Source organism: Pleurodeles waltl, chromosome 7, assembly GCF_031143425.1.
Source record: "Pleurodeles waltl isolate 20211129_DDA chromosome 7, aPleWal1.hap1.20221129, whole genome shotgun sequence".
NCBI classification, from domain to species: Eukaryota; Metazoa; Chordata; class Amphibia; order Caudata; family Salamandridae; genus Pleurodeles; species Pleurodeles waltl.
Window position 1 is genome coordinate 767,319,193 of NC_090446.1, and position 20,882 is coordinate 767,340,074.

The following is a 20,882-nucleotide window of genomic DNA, read 5'->3' on the forward strand; positions in this document are numbered from 1 at the left end:
TATTGCTTAGGCCTGTACCCTGTGTGTGAGGGTGCTGTGTATGCCAACGGTGGTGTTGGTGCAGTAATTTACCCAGTGTTTCTTTTGTCTCCCCCCCCCCTTTTTTGTTCTGTCATCCTGTCCTTGTGTGCATTAGCATCATCTGGCAAAGGAGCAGGGGTACTGGTGACAGAGGGAGCTGCATCCCACATGACCCTAGAGGCAGAGTCCACCAACGCCGAGGGAACCAGTGGGATGGAGTGTGGGGGAAGCATCATGGCGGAGACAGGAGGAGACGACACAGACTTAGATACCTCCTCCGATGGGAGCTCCCTGGTGGTGGCGGACACCTTTGTGACCACCCCAGCTGCAGGTACAGCCGCCACCCCCGTACCAGCACCGCCCTCCCAGTAGCCCCTCAGCGAGTTGCCCATGCCCGTTCACCCAGGAGGGTGAGCATCTCCTTTGCCCCAGGCACCTCAGGCCCTTCCCCAGTGAGCCCTGCTGCCCTGAGTGAGGAGGCTATTGACCTCATGAGATCCATCTCTGTAGGGCAATCAACCATTGTGAATGCCATCCAGGGGCCGGCATCCCAGATGCAGCAATGCAATGCATTCCTGGAGGGCATTCACGGTGGATTGGCGGCCCAACAGAGATCGATTCAGGCTCTGGTCTCCTCTCTGATGGCAGCCATTGTCTCTGTTTCTACCATCCCCCCTCCAACTACCACTTCCCAGTCCCACTCCCCTCAACCCCATCCCATCCCAGGCACACATACAGATGATCATGCACACAAGGCAACACACAAGAGTGGCACAGGCAAACACAAGCACCACACTTCATTCTACAGGCACTCACACAAACACCATACAGTTGCAGACACAACAACATCCACTGCCTGCACTGTCTCCCTCTCCTCCCCCTTCGCCACCTCCCTCCCAGTCACGTCTGCACTCACACCTGCATGCACTACATCTACTCCTCTCTTGAGCGCTTCGATGCTCCGGCTGGAATGCGCTATATAAATACCAAATACATACATATATCCATCCACTATCAGCATCACCACACCAAGCAGAACACACACCTCACTGGCAGACACCTCCACAACAGCCATGCACGTGTCCCATGTGCCCTCTCCCACCCTGTCTGTCGCCCCTCCTAAGGGACACAAATGCAAACATTCACACACCCAAAAGCCACCCAACTCGCATCAGCATACAGCCCATGCACCTGCACCCAAGTCCAGCAGACATACACCTCCAACAACCACTCCCTCATCTTCCACTCCCGTTACTTCTCCCGCCCCATCATCCCTAAAAACACCTACTCGTGGTGGTAAGTATACCAAACCTCCATCACAGAAGGGGAAGGAGCCAGCACCACCAAGGAAGAGTGTGAAGGGGCCTACACCACCAGGGAAGAGTGTGAAGGGGCCTCCACCACCTGTGAAGAAGGGGAAGGGCCCTGTCAGGAAGGGGAAGGGATCCACAACCCATGTAGAGGAGGAGACGAGGCACTCTACACCAGCAGAAGCTGTCAGGCTGACACCGCCACCACCACCAGCTGTCACAGGACCCCCACCACCAGCTGTGGAAGTGCAGCCATCAGTGAGTACAGAGGCTTCCCAGGAGGCTCCTCCATCCACCACCACAGTGCAGCCATTGGACAGTGCAGAGGCTGCCCAGGAGGCTCCTCCAAACTTCACCACAGTGCAGCCATTAGACAGTGTAGATGCTGCCCAGGAGGCTCCTCCAAACACAACCACAGTGCAGCCGTCACCACCAGAGGACGCCATGTAGGCCACCCTCCAGGGGCTGGTGTGCGGGCTGCCCCCCACAGGACCAGTGGGCAAGTCAGCCACTCCAGAGACTGTGGCCTTGCACTCCCCAGGATAAAGCAATGGGCATGTTGCCCCCTCCAGAACCAGTGGGCAAGTCAGCCACTCCAGAGACTGTGGCCTTGCACTCCCCAGGACAAAGCAATGGGCATGGAGCCCCCTCCAGAACCAGTGGGCAAGTCACCCACTTCAGAGACAAAGCAATGGGCATGGAGCCCCCTCCAGAACCAGTGAGCAAGTCATCCACTCCAGAGACTGTGGCCTTGCACTCCCCAGGACACAGCAATGGGCATGGAGCCCCATCCAGAACCAGTGGGGACGTTCCCATATTCGGCTGAGGTACCCCCCGTCCCACTGAGGTGTCTTCCCACTTGCAAAATGATGCCCCTCCAGTGTTCCCTCCGGATGTGTCAGTCAGGATACAGGTTGGGCCTTGGACTGTGCCCTGTGGCCTTGTGTGCCCTCATGACTTTGGACTGGGCATTGGCCCTTTATGGACGTTTGTATATATTTGGTTTGTGTGGTGGGTTTTGCTACGCTAATACATTGTCGGTACTCCAGCATTGTGGTCTGTGTTTTATTATGCCGTTTGTCGTGTGCCATTGGTTTACGTGTGCAGCTGGTTGTGTGTATGGTGTGTGTGTGTCTGGTGTGTGTTGTGCGTGTGTGTGTCACTCTCGTTTTCCTCCCACCCTCCCTTGTGTGCTAGGCTGCTGTACTCACCGTCGTCGTCTTCGTCGGCATTGGTGTTCCTGGTGGAGTATGACGTAGAAAATCATCGGGAAAACTTGCAGTTCGGGTTCCATGGCGGCCTGGTTCTTCCCTGTGTCTCCAATGGTGAGTCCTTACATTTCACAGCTCTGTTTCCGACAGGCTTTTGTTGGCATAGGTACCACCCCGGAAAAGGTGGCGGTTTTGTGTGTCTTAATATGGTGGGCGGTTCTTTGTCTCCTGCCTGCCTGTTGTTGGCTGCCACTGTGGTGACTGTTGTTTCCGCTGTGGCGGTTGGGGTGGTACATTGGCTGTCTATGGGAGTTATCACCTCCATGATCATAATTTGGCGGAACAGGATAGCGGTATTACCACCACTTTATCACTCACCGCCAGGGTCATAATGAGGGCCATAGTGTGCAAGTCTTATTTTTAGCAGAGTGATGGGGTGAACATGTTGCTTCGCATTTTGGTAGCTAGTAAAGGAGACCAACATCATCATCTGTCCTTAATGAGAGTAGCATGATGACTTTAGCTTGTCTGCAGCATGTTTTCCTCTTTGAAGAGTTAAATCTAAAAAATGTGCCTTTGGTTGTGCAGTTGCCTCTCTGGCACATTCTAAAATACAACATTATACTGGGCTATGGGTCGGAGGTTTTATCAGTACCGACCAGGAGGTACCTAAATGCTAAACAAGAAAAGAACATCCTACCAAAGTAAGCAGATTGAAGGATAGTCCTTATTGGATCAGCCTAAGCCTTAGAATTGGGAAAGGAATTTTACATTCTGTCATAGCAGCACCCTTAACAGAACTGAATCACATCTCATTGCTGATGAGATCTATTAGTCTAGAGTGTTGTTCACTCTGAGGGTACAACTTCTCGTAAAGAAACTTTACTAGCTCAAGGGGACTCAACCTAGATGCCCTATACGTCCAACAAAGATCCAGCTGTCCTGATAGGCCAGCTCATTTACAGCAGTTATACCCAAGTATCCGAAGACCTTAGATCTTGCCGGTCTCTTCATTTGTTCCTCCTATGAATGTTTGGGGTGGGGTGATGGGATTGAGAAACAGAGCACAGAGTGTTGGACCGCGCACCATAGGATGTTGACAGTGGGCAGAATGTGATACAGGCAATGGGCTGAGATAATGGGCACATAAAAGCAGGCAGTTCTGAGGGGGCAGCAAGCACCACCCAGGCACTGTGAGAGAGCTGCTCTCTTTTGTACGTGCCACACAATGGTTCTGAATCCCATGTAGTTGCCTGCAATCCTAAACCTCCCTACGCACTCTGTTTTAGGTTACAACTAACAAGTGGGTGGTATGGGAAAGCATCCCAAGAGGTTCCAGGTGGGGAAAAGGGGTAAAAGGACACACGTCATAAGGGTCATAACACAGCACTGGCAATGGAAAAGGGAAAAGAGCCAAGGAGCAGCAAGCTCTATCCACCCATACATAGGGTCCGTGCCTTTCTCAACATCACTCCAGCCTGCACAGTCAGCAGCCCTTGATAGAGAAGAAGCATTAAATGGGAACAGCACTACGCATTGCCATGTTAGGCAATACAGAGATTCCATTCCAAAACCCTGATTCTCCAAGCTGAAACCGATCCTTCCATTACTTTCAGATCAGAGGAAGGCAGACGTGTGGGTATGTCGGCCATTGTCGGATCCAGGTTAGATTATTACATTTCACTCTCCCTAAAATAATGAAGGGACAAATTAAGAGGTATCAAATTACTCAGAACCAAGCTGCTAGAAGGATCACACGGCCTGACAGCTTTTTTCAGTTACCCTTTCGCTTCAGAAGTTACATTGGCATCCGGTTCAGAAAATAATCAATATACTTTGTTTTTTGTTTATATGTCTGAATAGATCAGCTCCAAAAATGTCCCCGACAGGGCTCTACCGTATTCTAATTGTAATCTATTGGAGGTTCCTTAGTGCAAGAAAACCACTTAGGGAAAGAGATCCCTTGTAGTACCGGTTCTGAAGTATACTTTCAACTTGCACAAAAGATTCAGATACCTAGCTCACATTCAAGAAAAGTTGTGAAACCCATAGTTTCTCTCCGTATCTGTTCACCATGTGCGCTCCTGTTTGCTGAGTGCCTAGAGACCTTCGGGTGGTTGTTGGGGTATACAAATCTAGATTAACATTACATAACAAAACGGTGAAACATAACTTCCATAATGAGGATCAATGTGGTTCCTCTGCACCAGCAGAAAGGTTTTACTGCCCACGCACTGCAACTGAAGCTCTTCTTTCTCAGTGCAAAGGCACATGGGTCCAATTCCTTTCCCTTAGAAGCCCATGTCTTAAAAATGTTCAGTGAGCTCTGCCCCAGCACTATTAAAGAGCTGCAACGCCATGATGTAAAGAAATATTACGTAAAACAGAGTGCAGTGATTTAAGTTCTACCCCCTATTCCACTTGTGCACGGTTCTTCACCATAGAGAACTCAGCACAGTGGGAACCGGATCCCTATGGGAACAGTACACGACCCTCCTAGAAGAACGCTTGGAAACCTGTGCCTTGGAACATTTATGAATTCCAAAAGGTAGAAAAGGTACGTGCAGGCAGAGGCGGAGATCCCGCGCAAGGGTTTCCTTTCTGACTTGGGGTCTGTATAGCTCGGTAGAGCTCAAAACTATTTGAAAAAATGAAAGAACGTTAGTGCAGTGGTTCTCAACTTGTGGTCCACGGACCCCCAGGGGTTAGTGACACATTCCCAGGGGGTCCGCAGGCCTGGGACAACAGAAAGGTACTCCTCCAGCCGGGGCCTGACAGAAACATGTGTGTTTTTATTTGTGCATCAGTTGTAAAAGCACTTCAAAGTTCCTTGTACAACCAGAAGCTTTTGGGTGAAAAAAAAAAGCGTTAAGAAAACTCTGATGATTAATGTACCTGCTGTAAAGACATGGGGGTTTTGTCTAGAGGCAGTTTTGACTCATCTAAGGTAGCGCAGATGGTTAATATGCCTGATGCAGAGAACGTGTATCATGCAAAGAAAATTATTGTATGTGCATAGCATAGTGAGTTACTGCTTTTGTCACAGAGATTATTTTGATTACTCTGTGGTTCAGAAGTTACAATCATAATCTAGCACAGTGAGCTATGTATGAACTGCCATCAATCAATCAATCAAAAAAATTTATAGAGTGCCCTACTCATCCGTGAGAGTCTCAAGGCGCTTGTGGGGAGGGGGTGCAGGGGGGTTACTGTTCAAACAGCCATGTCTTGAGGTTTTTTCTGAAGAGTAGGAGGTCTTTGGTTTTGCAGAGGTTGGTGGGGAGGGAGTTCCAGGTTTTGGGGGCGAGGTAGGAGAAAGCCCTGCCTCCTGTGGTGGTTCGATGGATGCGGGGGACTGTAGCGGCTGATCGGGGGTTGCGGGTAGGAGTGTGGAAGTTCACTCTTTCGTTGAGAAAGGTCGGGCCGGTGTTGTGGAGGGATTTGTGTGCGTGGATGAGGATCTTGAAAGTGATTCTCTTGTCTATGGGGAGCCAGTGAAGGGATTTGAGGTGTGGTGAGATTCGTTTGTGGCGGGGGAGGCCAAGGACGAGGCGTGCAGCTGTGTTCTAGATTCTCTGGAGTTTGTGTTTGAGTTTGAGTGTGGTGCCGGCATAGAGGGCATCACCGTAGTCCAGTCTGCTGGTGATGAGTGCATGGGTGACTGTCTTCCTGGTCTCTGGGGGAATCCATTTGAAGGATTTTTTTAGAGTGCGGGGTGTGTGGAAGCAGGAGGAGGTTAGTGCATTGATTTGCTACGTCATGGAGAGGGAGGGGTCCAGGATGATGCCAAGGTTGCGTGTGTGGTTTGCGGGCATGGGTGTGGGGCCTAGGGCGGTGGGCCACCAGGAGTCGTCCCATATGGTTTTGTTGGGGGCTGAAGATGATGATCATCAAAGCGCTGCTTGCAAATTGCATGGCACATATTAGAAAATGAGTTTTTTCCCAGCCTTTCATTATTCTTATGGTGCTAAAAAAACGTTTTGCTTGTGTAGAAATACATTCTTATTATTAAAGTCAATGATAACCACTGTGTTATCTTCTGGATCCTGGGATTGTGGTTCTCCAGACCAAGCACTCTTAGAAAAAGTCTACCACTGTGGATGACATGTGAATCCTACACCTTGTAGTCCCCTGTAAAGTGCTCCAATACCCTACACTGGTATGCAAAGTGCTATAGATCAAATGAATTATATTTGACAGAAAGGCCATGAAACATGAAACATCCTTATGGTTTTACTTTCTTTCTCCACCACATATTTATGTGAAAAGCTTCCTCAGATCTTACGTACCTAAAAAATAAAAACAGAAATCGCTTGGGAAATGTAGAATCTGACATGAGGATTCAGCTTTCCTAAACAAAACCAAATATTGATACGTTAGTCACCAAGATGCAGCGGCAAACTTCCTATTAATTTTTTTTTTTTTTGCATACGTTTCACTATAAAATAATTATATCATTAGTAATTCGAGTATTTGTTTGGTGTGTACTTGATTGTGTATTTTTTGTAAATTACTGTTTTAGTGTTTGAAAGTTAAATTGTACAAATTGCTTAGGGGTCCCTGGCTTCCAGTAGTTTTTCAGTGGGTCTCCTTAGGAGTCAAAAGGTTGGGAACCATCTGTCTAGTGGTCTCCTCACCAGTATAGAAGGATAGCATAAAAGTAGCAAATTAGGCTATTCATATCTAATAATCATGTTACAGGTAAGAAGTGAAGTAAGAAGGGAGAAGTGAAGGTAAGAAATGGGGCTCAATAGAGCTACTCTATACCTCTAGCTCTTTTTGCTGTCTTTAAAGAGCCACTGGCCATTTTGATCCATTTTGTACTTTTTATTTTTTCCTACATATTAGGCCCCTCGAATCTGAAACTTTACGTAGATAACATGCCATTATTTTTCACAATCTGGATACTCAAACATACAACAAATTATAAGCAATATCCTGTGGTTTTCATCAATTGGGGTCTATAAAATAAATCCCCCAAAAACTGTTCAGTGTTTCAGCAGCAGTGCAAGTTCCCCTTCTCCCAACATGGGATTCTAGGAACTTTGCAGAGATGTACAGTTTTATTTTAATTTGTTGATAACCAAGATCAAATTTCCATGTGCCCCTCCTCTTTCAATTTGTCAGCTAGGTTGCCCTAATTAAAATATCAACTCCATCACCTTTTTTCCTATTTCCAAGATTTCTATAATTGCTACTTTTTTTAATAAGGTCGAAAGTAATTTCTAGAATTGTGTATGTAATGGCAGCCAGACTCGAATAATAAGTAAACACTTGCTTTCATTGCTTGTCGCCATAAAATTACAGCTTCTTTAGCCAAGCAGTTTATGCATTTTCGATCTTGCTCTTATAATCCATTATTTTCAAAGTTTTATTCAAACTGTTTTGCGGAAAGATAACGCATGTGAACTACCATGCTTCTTGTGTATGCCACATTGCCCCAAACAACCAAGGAAGGTGTCCCTTCCAGCACATAAACAATCATTCCCTGCAATGCAGGCACCTTTGCAATAGGGAAAACACAGGGGTGCTGTAAAGAAATGGCTCCCTGTTGCAGTTACCCCCCACTTTTTGCCTGATACTGATGCTGACTTGACTGAGAAGTGTGCTGGGACCCTGCTAACCAGGCCCCAGCACCAGTGTTCTTTCACCTAAAATGTACCATTGTTTCCAGAATTGGCACAACCCTGGCACCTAGGTAAGTCCCTTGTAACTGGTACCCCTGGTACCAAGGGCCCTGATGCCAGGGAAGGTCTCTAAGGGCTGCAGCATGTCTTATGCCACCCTAGGTACCTCTCACTCAGCACAGACACACTGCTTTCCAGCTTGTGTGTGCTGGTGGGGAGAAAATGACTAAGTCGACATGGCACTCCCCTCAGGGTGCCATGCCAACCTCACACTGCCTGTGGCATAGGTAAGTCACCCCTCTAGCAGGCCTCACAGCCCTAAGGCAGGGTGCACTATACCACAGGTGAGGGCATAGGTGCATGAGCACTATGCCCCTGCCCCTACAGTGTCTAAGCAAAACCTTAGACATTGTAAGTGCAGGGTAGCCATAAGAGTATATGGTCTGGGAGTCTGTCAAAAATGAACTCCACAGCTCCATAATGGCTACACTGAATACTGGGAAGTTTGGTATCAAACTTCTCAGTATAATAAACCCACACTGATGCCAGTGTTGGATTTATTAAAAAATGCACACAGAGTGCATCTTAGAGATGCCCCCTGTATTTTACCCAATTGTTCAGTGCAGGACTGACTGGTCTGTGCCAGCCTGCTGCTGAGAGACGAGTTTCTGACCCCATGTGGTGAGGGACTTTGTGCTCTCTGAGGACAGAAACAAAAGCCTGCTCTGGGTGGAGGTGCTTCACACCTCCCCCCTGCAGGAACTGTAACACCTAGCATTGAGCCTCAAAGGCTCAGGCTTCGTGTTACAATGCCCCAGGGCACTCCAGCTAGTGGAGATGCCCGCCCCCTGGACACAGCCCACACTTTTGGTGGCAAGTCTAGGAGAAATAATGAGAAAAACAAGGAGGAGTCATCGGCCAGTCAGGACAGCCCCTAAGGTGTCCTGAGCTGAGGTGACTCTGACTTTTAGAAATCCTCCATCTTGCAGATGGAGGATTCCCCCAATAGGATTAGGGATGTGCCCCCCCTCCCCTCAGGGAGGAGGCACAAAGAGGGTGTAGCCACCCTCAAGGACAGTAGCCATTGGCTACTGCCCTCCCAGACCTAAGCACACCCCTAAATACAGTATTTAGGGGCACCCCAGAACCTAGGAAATTAGATTCCTGCAACCTAAGAAGAAGAGGACTGCTAAGCTGAAAAACCCTGCAGAGAAGACGGAGACACCAACTGCTTTGGCCCCAGCTCTACCGGCCTGTCTCCCTCCCTTCTAAAGACACTGCTCCAGCGACGCTTTCCCCAGGACCAGCGACCTCTGAATCCTCAGAGGACTGCCCTGCTCTAGAAGGACCAAGAAACTCCTGAGGACAGCGGCTCTGTTCACCCAAGACTGCAACTTTGTTTCCAAAGAAGCAACTTCAAGACAACTGCGTTTCCCGCCGGAAGCGTGAGACTTGCTACTCTGCACCCGACGCCCCCGGCTCGACTTGTGGAGAACAAACACTTCAGGGAGGACTCCCTGGCGACTACAAGACCGTGAGTAGCCAGAGTTGCCCCCCCTGAGCCCCCACAGCGACGCCTGCAGAGGGAATCCCGAGGCTCCCCTTGACCGCAACTGCCTGACTCCCAGATCTTGACGCCTGGAAAAGACTATGCACCCGCAGCCTCCAGGACCTGAAAGATCGGAACTCCAGTGCAGGAGTGACCCCCAGGAGGCCCTCTCCCTTGCCCAGGTGGTGGCTACCCCGAGGAGCCCCCCCCTTGCCTGCCTGCATCGCTGAAGAGACCCCTTGGTCTCCCATTGATTCCAATTGAAAACCCGACGTGTGTTTGCACACTGCACCCGGCCGCCCCGTGCTGCTGAGGGTGTACTTTCTGTGTTAACTTGTGTCCCCTCCTGTCCCCTACAAAACCCCCCTGGTCTGCCCTCCGAAGACGCGGGTGCTTACCTGCTGGCAGACTGGAACCGGGGCACCCCCTTCTCCATTGAAGCCTTTGCGTTTTGGGCACCACTTTGAACTCTGCACCTGACCGGCCCTGAGCTGCTGGTGTGGTAACTTTGGGGTTGCTCTGAACCCCCAACGGTGGGCTACCTTGGACCCAAACTTGAACCCCGTAGGTGGTTTACTTACCTGCAAGAACTAACAATTACTTACCTCCCCTAGGAACTGTGAAAATTGCACTGTCTAGTTTTAACCCCTTCCCCGCCAGGGACGTAATGGTTACGTCCATGGCAGCACCCGTGTGGCGCCATGGACGTAACCATTACGTCCTGAATGCTGCCCTCGGGAGAAGCGCTAGCGCTCCTCCCGAGGGCCGCCCCCCCACCTCCCTAGGTCAGGGCTGACAGGGGAATCCCTTCCCCTTCAACCCCCGACCCCCCCCCCCGCCCCCCCTGTGACGTCAGCGCGCGAGCGCGCGCTGACAATCACACAACCCCCCCCATCGCGCTGGAAGCAGAGCTTCCAGCGCGATCGAAAGAGAAATGCTCAGCATTTCTCTTTCGATCACGTGGGGGAGGCCCGGAGGGGCTTCAAAGGGAAGGAAATGTATTTCCTTCCCTTTGAAGTCTCTCCGAGGGTTTCAAAAGCCGGATTGCTTGCAATCCGGCTTTTGAAACCCCACTAGACACCAGGGATTTTTTTTTTTTATATGTAATTGACACAAGGGAGCGACCCCTTGGGCAAGGGTCGCTCCCAGGGGGTCATTTTTTTTTAAGGCCTTTTCTGGCCCCCCTGGGGGCAGATCGGCCTAATAATAGGCCGATCTGCCCCCAGGGGGGGCAGAAACCTCTAGACACCAGGGATACTTTTGTTTTTTTTGTTTTTTGATTTGTTTTCTTTTGTGTTTTAGGTGTGGGATGCGACCCCTTAGGCAAGGGTCGCTCCCATAGGGGGGAAATTATATTTAGGCCATTTCTGCCCCCTTTGGGGGCAGATTGGCTTATTTTTATGAGGCCAATCTGCCCCCAAGGGGGGCAGAAACCACTAGACACCAGGGAGTTTTTTTTGTTTGTTTGTTTTTCACGTAAGGGGAGCGACCCCTTAGGCAAGGGTCGTTCCCATGGGGGGCAAATTTATTTTAGGCCATTTCTGCCCCCCATGGGGGCAGATCAGCCTATTTTTATTAGGCCGATCTGCCCCCACGGGGGGCAGAAACCACTAGGCACCAGGGATTTTTGTTGTTGTTGTGTTTTACAGATGGGGAGCGTCCCCTTAGGCAAGGGTCGCTCCCCTGGAGGGGCAAATTGTATTTAGGCCATTTCTGCCCGCTTTGGGGGCAGATCGGCCGATTTTAGGTCAATCTGCCCCCAAGGGGGGCAGAAACCACTAGGCACCAGGGATCTTTTTTTTGCGCCGTCACGCAAGGGGAGCGACCTTGTAGGCAAGGGTCGCTCCCCGGGGGGGGGGTGAGGGGGGCAAATTTATTTTAGGCCATTTCTGCCCCCCCTGGGGGCAGATCGGCCTATTGGTATTAGGCCGATCTGCTCACAGGGGGGGCAGAAACCTCTAGGCGCCTGGGCAAATAGTTTTTTTGTGTTTTTTTTTTGTTTGTTTGTTTTTTTAGAGATGGGGAGCGACGCATTAGGCAAGGGTCGCTCCCCTGGGGGGCAAATTGTATTTAGACCATTTCTGCCCCCCTTGGGGGCAGATTGGCCGATTGTAGGTCAATCTGCCCCCAAGGGGGGCAGAAACCACTAGGCACCAGGGATCTTTTTTTTGCGCCGTCACGCAAGGGGAGCGACCTTGTAGGCAAGGGTCGCTCCCCGGGGGGCGGGGGGGTGAGGGGGGCAAATTTATTTTAGGCCATTTCTGCCCCCCCTGGGGGCAGATCGGCCTATTAGTATTAGGCCGATCTGCCCACAGGGGGGGGGGCAGAAACCTCTAGGCGCCTGGGCAAATAGTTTTTTGTGGGTTTTTTTTTGTTTGTTTGTTTTTTTAGAGATGGGGAGCGACGCATTAGGCAAGGGTCGCTCCCCTGGGGGGCAAATTGTATTTAGACCATTTCTGCCCCCCTTGGGGGCAGATTGGCCGATTGTAGGTCAATCTGCCCCCAAGGGGGGCAGAAACCACTAGGCACCAGGGATCTTTTTTTTGCGCCGTCACGCAAGGGGAGCGACCTTGTAGGCAAGGGTCGCTCCCCGGGGGGCGGGGGGGTGAGGGGGGCAAATTTATTTTAGGCCATTTCTGCCCCCCCTGGGGGCAGATCGGCCTATTAGTATTAGGCCGATCTGCCCACAGGGGGGGGGGCAGAAACCTCTAGGCGCCTGGGCAAATAGTTTTTTGTGGTTTTTTTTTTGTTTGTTTGTTTTTTTAGAGATGGGGAGCGACGCATTAGGCAAGGGTCGCTCCCCTGGGGGGCAAATTGTATTTAGACCATTTCTGCCCCCCTTGGGGGCAGATTGGCCGATTGTAGGTCAATCTGCCCCCAAGGGGGGCAGAAACCACTAGGCACCAGGGATCTTTTTTTTGCGCCGTCACGCAAGGGGAGCGACCTTGCAGGCAAGGGTCGCTCCCCGGAGGGGGTGGGGGGGCAAATTTATTTTAGGCCATTTCTGCCCCCGGGGGGGTCAGAAACCTTTAGGCGCCAGGGCAATTTTTTTTTTTGTGGTTTTTTTTTTGTTTGTTTGTTTTTTTAGAGATGGGGAGCGACGCATTAGGCAAGGGTCGCTCCCCTGGGGGGCAAATTGTATTTAGACCATTTCTGCCCCCCTTGGGGGCCGATTGTAGGTCAATCTGCCCCCAAGGGGGGCAGAAACCACTAGGCACGAGGGATCTTTTTTTTGCGCCGTCACGCAAGGGGAGCAACCTTGCAGGCAAAGGTCGCTCCCCGGGGGGGGTGGGGGGGCAAATTTATTTTAGGCCATTTCTGCCCCCCTGGGGGCAGATCGGCCTATTGGTATTAGGCCGATCTGCCCCCGGGGGGGCAGAAACCTTTAGGCGCCAGGGCAAATTTCTTTTTGTGTGGGTTTTTTTTTTTTTAGAGATGGGGAGCGACGCTTTAGGCAAGGGTCGCTCCCCTGGGGGGCAAATTGTATTTAGACCATTTCTGCCCCCCTTGGGGGCAGATTGGCCGATTGTAGGTCAATCTGCCCCCAAGGGGGGCAGAAACCACTAGGCACCGGGGATTTTTTTTTTGCACCAATGTCACGCAGGGGGAGCGACCCCATAGGCAAGGGTCGCTCCCGGGGGGGCAGGGGGTTGGGGGGTGGGGGACAAATTTATTTTAGGCCATTTCTGCCCCCCCTGGGCCCGGCTGAGCTAGAGGCCAAAATCCACAGGTAGGCACTGTTTTCTATGAAAAAATTTGATGTTTCCACGTTGTGTTTTGGGCCATTTCCTGTCGCGGGCGCTAGGCCTACCCACACCAGTGAGGTATCATTTTTATCGGGAGACTTGGGGGAACGCTAGGTGGAAGGAAATTTGTGGCTCCTCTCAGATTCCAGAACTTTCTGTCACTGAAATGTGAGGAAAACATGTTTTTATAGCCAAATTTTGAGGTTTGCAAAGGATTCTGGGTAACAGAACCTGGTCAGAGCCCCACAATTCACCCCATCTTGGATTCCCCTGGGTTTCTAGTTTTCAAAAATGCGCTGGTTTGCTAGGTTTCCCCAGGTGCCGGCTGAGCTAGAGGCCAAAATCGACAGGTAGGCCCTGTTTTCTATGAAAAAATGTGATGTGTCCAGGTTGTGTTTTGGGCCATTTCCTGTCGCGGGCGCTAGGCCTACCCACACAAGTGAGGTATCATTTTTATGGGGAGACTTGGGGGAACGCTGGGTGGAAGGAAATTTGTGGCTCCTCTCAGATTCCAGAACTTTCTGTCACCAAAATGTGAGGAAAATGTGTTTTTTTAGCCAAAATTTGAGGTTTGCAAAGGATTCTGGGTAACAGAACCTGGTCCGATCCCCACAAGTCACCCCATCTTGGATTCCCCTAGGTCTCTAGTTTTTAGAAATGCACAGGTTTGGTAGGTTTCCCTAGGTGCCGGCTGAGCTAGAGGCCAAAATCTACAAGTAGGCACTTTGCAAAAAACAGCTCTGTTTTCTGTGATGTGTCCACGTTGTGTTTTGGGGCATATCCTGTCGCGAGCGCTGGGCCTAACCACACAAGTGAGGTACCATTTTTATCGGGAGACTTGGGGGAACGCTGGGTAGAAGGAAATTTGTGGCTCCTCTCAGATTCCAGAACTTTCTGACACAGAAATGTGAGGAACATGTGTTTTTTTAGCCAAATTTTGAGGTTTGCAAAGGATTCTGGGTAACAGAACCTGGTCCGAGCCCTGCAAGTCACCCCTCCTTGGATTCCCCTAGGTCTCTAGTTTTCAGAAATGCACAGGTTTGGTAGGTTTCCCTAGGTGCCGGCTGAGCTAGAGGCCAAAATCTACAGGTAGGCACTTCGCAAAAAACACCTCTGTTGTCTTCCAAAAATTTGGATGTGTTCACGTTGCGCTTTGGGGCGTTTCCTGTCGCGGGCGCTAGGCCTACCCACACAAGTGAGGTATCATTTTTATCGGGAGACTTGGGGGAACGCTGGGTGAAAGGAAATTTTTGGCTCCTCTCAGATTCCAGAACTTTCTGCCACAGAAATGTGAGGAACATGTGTTTTTTTAGCCAAATTTTGAGGTTTGCACAGGATTCTGGGTAACAGAACCTGGTCCGAGCCCCGCAAGTCACCCCTCCTTGGATTCCCCTAGGTCTCTAGTTTTCAGAAATGCACAGGTTTGGTAGGTTTCCCTAGGTGCCGGCTGAGCTAGAGGCCAAAATCTACAGGTAGGCACTTCGCAAAAAACACCTCTGTTTTCTTCCAAAAATTTGGATGTGTCCACGTTGCGCTTTGGGGCGTTTCCTGTCGCGGGCGCTAGGCCTACCCACACAAGTGAGGTATCATTTTTATCGGGAGACTTGGGGGAACGCTGGGTGGAAGGAAATTTGTGGCTCCTCTCAGATTCCAGAACTTTCTGACACAGAAATGTGAGGAACATGTGTTTTTTTAGCCAAATTTTGAGGTTTGCAAAGGATTCTGGGTAACAGAACCTGGTCCGAGCCCCGCAAGTCACCCCTCCTTGGATTCCCCTAGGTCTCTAGTTTTCAGAAATGCACAGGTTTGGTAGGTTTCCCTAGGTGCCGGCTGAGCTAGAGGCCAAAATCTACAGGTAGGCACTTCGCAAAAAACACCTCTGTTGTCTTCCAAAAATTTGGATGTGTCCACGTTGCGCTTTGGGGCGTTTCCTGTCGCGGGCGCTAGGCCTACCCACACAAGTGAGGTATCATTTTTATCGGGAGACTTGGGGGAACGCTTGGTGAAAGGAAATTTATGGCTCCTCTCAGATTCCAGAACTTTCTGCCACAGAAATATGAGGAACATGTGTTTTTTTAGCCAAATTTTGAGGTTTGCACAGGATTCTGGGTAACAGAACCTGGTCCGAGCCCCGCAAGTCACCCCTCCTTGGATTCCCCTAGGTCTCTAGTTTTCAGAAATGCACAGGTTTGGTAGGTTTCCCTAGGTGCCGGCTGAGCTAGAGGCCAAAATCTACAGGTAGGCACTTCGCAAAAAACACCTCAGTTTTCTTCCAAAAATTTGGATGTGTCCACATTGCGCTTTGGGGCGTTTCCTGTCGCGGGCGCTAGGCCTACCCACACAAGTGAGGTATCATTTTTATCGGGAGACTTGGGGGAACGCTGGGTGGAAGGAAATTTGTGGCTCCTCTCAGATTCCAGAACTTTCTGACACAGAAATGTGAGGAACATGTGTTTTTTTAGCCAAATTTTGAGGTTTGCAAAGGATTCTGGGTAACAGAACCTGGTCCGAGCCCCGCAAGTCACCCCTCCTTGGATTCCCCTAGGTCTCTAGTTTTCAGAAATGCACAGGTTTGGTAGGTTTCCCTAGGTGCCGGCTGAGCTAGAGGCCAAAATCTACAGGTAGGCACTTCGCAAAAAACACCTCTGTTGTCTTCCAAAAATTTGGATGTGTCCACGTTGCGCTTTGGGGCGTTTCCTGTCGCGGGCGCTAGGCCTACCCACACAAGTGAGGTATCATTTTTATCGGGAGACTTGGGGGAACGCTGGGTGAAAGGAAATTTTGGGCTCCTCTCAGATTCCAGAACTTTCTGCCACAGAAATGTGAGGAACATGTGTTTTTTTAGCCACATTTTGAGGTTTGCAAAGGATTCTGGGTAACAGAACATGGTCCGAGCCCCGCAAGTCACCCCTCCTTGGATTTCCCTAGGTCTCTAGTTTTCAGAAATGCACAGGTTTGGTAGGTTTCCCTAGGTGCCGGCTGAGCTAGAGGCCAAAATCTACAGGTAGGCACTTCGCAAAAAACACCTCTGTTTTCTTCCAAAAATTTGGATGTGTCCACGTTGCGCTTTGGGGCGTTTCCTGTCGCGGGCGCTAGGCCTACCCACACAAGTGAGGTATCATTTTTATTGGGAGACTTGGGGGAACATAGATTAGCAAAACAAGTGTTATTGCCCCTTGTCTTTCTCTACATTTTTTCCTTCCAAATATAGGAGAGTGTGTAAAAAAGACATCTATTTGAGAAAAGCCCTGTAATTCACATGCTTGTATGGTCACCCCGGAATTCAGAGATGTGCAAATAACCACTGCTCCTCAACACCTTATCTTGTGCCCTTTTTGGAAATACAAAGGTTTTCTTGATAGCAATTTTTTACTCTTTATATTTCAGCAAATGAATTGCTGTATACCCGGTATAGAATGAAAACGCACGTCAGGGTGCAGCTCATTTATTGGCTCTGGGTTCCTCGGGTTCTTGATGAACCTACAAGCCCTATATATCCCCGCAACCAGAGGAGTCCAGCAGACGTAACGGTATATTGCTTTCGATAATCTGACATTGCAGGGAAAAGTTACAGAGTAAAACGTAGAGAAACATTTATGTTTTTTTCACCTAAATTTCAATATTTTTCTTTTTCAGTTGTTATTTTCTGTAGGAAACCCTTGTAGGATCTACACAAATGACCCCTTGCTGAATTCAGAATTTTGTCTACATTTCAGAAATGTTTAGGTTTCTGGGATCCAGCATTGGTTTCATGCCCATTTCTGTCACTGACTGGAAGGAGGCTGAAAGCACAAAAAATTGCAAAAATGGGGTATGTCCCAGAAAAATGCCAAAATTGTGTTGAAAAATTGGGTTTTCTGATTCAAGTCTGCCTGTTCCTGAAAGCTGGGAAGCTGCTGAGTTTAGCACCGCAAACCCTTTGTTGATGCCATTTTCAGGGGAAAACCACAAGCCTTCTTCTGCAGCCACTTTTTCCAATTTTTTTGAAAAAAACAAAATTTTCCCGGTATTTTGGCAAATTTCTTGGCCTCTTTCAGGGGAACCCACAAAGTCTGGGTACCTCCAGAATCCCTAGGATGTTGGAAAAAAAGGACGCAAATTTGGCTTGGTTAGCTTATGTGGACAAAAAGTTATGCGGGCCTAAGCGCGAACTGCCCCAAATAGGCAAAAAAAGGCCTGGCACAGGAGGGGGAAAAGGCCTGGCAGCGAAGGGGTTAAAATAGCTATATGTGTTTTATTTGAAAAGTATATATGCTATTGTGATTATTCAAAGTTCCTAAAGTACTTACCTGCAATACCTTTCATGCAAAGTATTACATGTAGAATTTGAACCTGTAGTTCTTAAAATAAACTACGAAAATATATTTTTCTATACAAAAACCTATTGGCCTGGAATTGTCTCTGAGTGTGTGTTCCTCATTTATTGCCTGTGTGTATGTACAACAAATGCTTAACACTACTCCTTTGATAAGCCTACTGCTCGACCACACTACCACAAAACAGAGCATTAGTATTATCTCTTTTTGCCACTATCTTACCTCTAAGGGGAACCCTTGGACTCTGTGCATACTATTCCTTACTTTGAAATAGTGCATACAGAGCCAACTTCCAAAAAATTGCCTCTAAGCAGTGTAGAGCAATTTTCTGGCGCACAGCCCCCATGGACATGGCTCCTGTCACCCCGAGTGGTGTTTGGAAACAAAAAAGAAAATACTCACCTGGACTTACCCTGGATGGGTCCCCCATCCTTAGGTGACCTTCTGGTGTGGGTATGGGTGCCCGGGAGGACACCTGTGTGCAATTTCCACTGTCTCCGACCATGGAAATCTGCCTACTGGTCCCCTTACGCCTGCCCACACCCAGGCATTAAATGATGGTGCCAAGCAAGCTTAGTGCCATTATTTAAGGCCCCCATCCCCCTCGTGCTGGATTTTAGCATGGGGGATAATATGGCGCAAAGGCCATATCGTCCTTTTCTGGATGGGAATGCTCACCTTGCATCTCATTGACGCAAGGTAGGTTTTCCTCTCCAGAAAACGACTTAAACTCCATAACTTTGGCGCTAGACGCATCTAGCGCCAAAGTATAAATATGGAGTTAGGTTTGCGCTGAATTAGCATAAAAAAAATGATGCTAATTCAGCGCAAACCAAGTATAAATATGGACCTAAGTTTTAGAAAGCTATACTGCCCGAGTATATCCAATGTAGTTAAACAAGATGAATAGAATACATAAATATGAACATTTATATGCATTAAGAAACAGGGCAATTCTTTAATTCTGTTATAGTTGAGGATGTTTAACAATTATTTGTTACGAGTTAACTGTACATGAAATTAAATATGTTGCATTAATGTTAACATGTATTTTTTTCTCCATTTCGCATGCAAAATTAATTCTATGAAATGGGATTTCTCCTGTGTAAAAAACACATTGTTCCAAAAAGAGAACTCCAATAAAGTTTAATTAAAAAATTGTGATGTGCTCTGTGAGGTTGGGATACTGAAGCCAATGATGTCCCTAGTATCATGACTCACAAGAACAGTTGCATTACCCTTTTCCGCCCTTTACGATCATGTTTCTTCTTTGAGCAACAAAAGTTATTCAAAAAATCTCTGTGGTCCAGGGGTTCTCTATATCATCTGGATTCGCTATCAACTAACGTAGGTTTCTCTTTATGTGACGGTGATCCAGAATGAATACATGGATGTGATATGGTCTCTGAGCAATGGGTAGCTTGCTGGCTAATGATTACTTGTATACCTAATGGAGGAAAAGGCGCTGCCAGGTATCTGCAAGGAAGTCAGCGGGCTATGGGTGGCAACAGCTGTGGCAATAGCACTTCCCAGTGGATTCATGGCAGAAGTCAATGCATCAACCAGTATATTCATCATGGAATTAATTTCACCATCCATTCAAGACAGAGGATTTCACAACATGGGTCTTGACTCATGAAACAAACATTGTTAAAGCCAATAGGTCTGGCTTTGATTTGGAAAAACAAAACCAGACATGCACAAATGTGTGTCGGTGTTAATGGCTCTCTCCCCAGTCTTAACAAAAAAAACTCTAAACATTACAAAATGTCTACTACATTAAAAAGACACCGAAAATGACAGTTTTGTATATTATGCATGTGAGATAAATATTAAATACGTGATATTAGTGAGTGCCATAGGAGGAAGCAGGGTCGAACTGCCCTTGGGACAATCAGGCAGTGCCTGATGGCCTGGTGTTAGAAATGGGGTATCTGGTTGGCAGTCAGTTTACACTCTGTCCAAGCAGGGAATCTCAGTCTAGTCAGGGCAAGGGATATACACCCTTAGATAACCTCTGCTCACCTCCTTGGTAGCTTCGCACGAGCAGTCAGGCTTTTCTCAAAGGCAATGTGTAAAGTATTTGTACCAACACACACAGTAATACAGTGAAAACACAACAAAATAGACACCACACCAGTTTAGAGAAATAGGGGAAATTTATCTAAATCAAACAAGACCAAAGCAACAAAAATCCAACATACACAAGTTAAGGTATGAATTTTCAAAGTAAAAAGCGTCTTATTCCATAGAAACTAATGGAAATGTTGATTTTACACAAAGTACCTGGTTTGCGTCAAAAATAAAGCCGCACGGGCGAGCGAGCATCGGAAAAGTCAGCGATGCGTCTAATCCTTACTCGTAAGTGAGGCCATGCATTGTTTCTTCCCCGGTCGGGTAGGTGATGCATTGCTTTTCTCCCCCACAAGAGAGCGATGCTTTGATTTCCAGACAGGGCACCTCAGATCCGCGCAGGGTCATGATGACTTTGACGCCCAGTGACGATGCGTGAGAAATCTGGTCACACAGTGTTGGGAAATCACTCTGTATGGGGTTTGCGTCTTTATCAGCAGCTGCAAGAGGGTGTTGCATTGTTTCTCCAGCCACAATGCGTCGATCTCCCAGCCGCAATGCAGGTGGGGTGTCATTTCAACAGCGAAGCATGGGTTTATGTCCTTTTTCTACCAGCTTCACCTGTCAAGGGCCCAGGGACTGGATGGGGCACCACTTGGCAGGGCAGAAGTCTCAGCAGAGAGTCCAGGTGCTGGCAGAAGAAGTCTTTTATGGCCCTCAGACTTCAAAACAGGAGGCAAGCTCAATCCAAGCCCTTGGAGATTCTTCTCAAGTAGGAATATACCACAAAGTCCAGTCTTTGTCCCCTTTTACAGGCAGAAGCAGCAACTTCAGGATAACCCAACAAAGCATAGTCACAGGCAGGGGCAGCACTCCTCCTCAGCTCTTCAGCTCTTCTCCTTGGCAGAGGTTCCTCTTGAATCCAGAAGTGATCTGATAATCTGAGGTTTTGGGGCCACTACGTGTACCCCTTTCTGCCTTTGAAGTAGGCAATCTTCAAAGGAAAGTCTCTGTTGTTCACAAGATCCT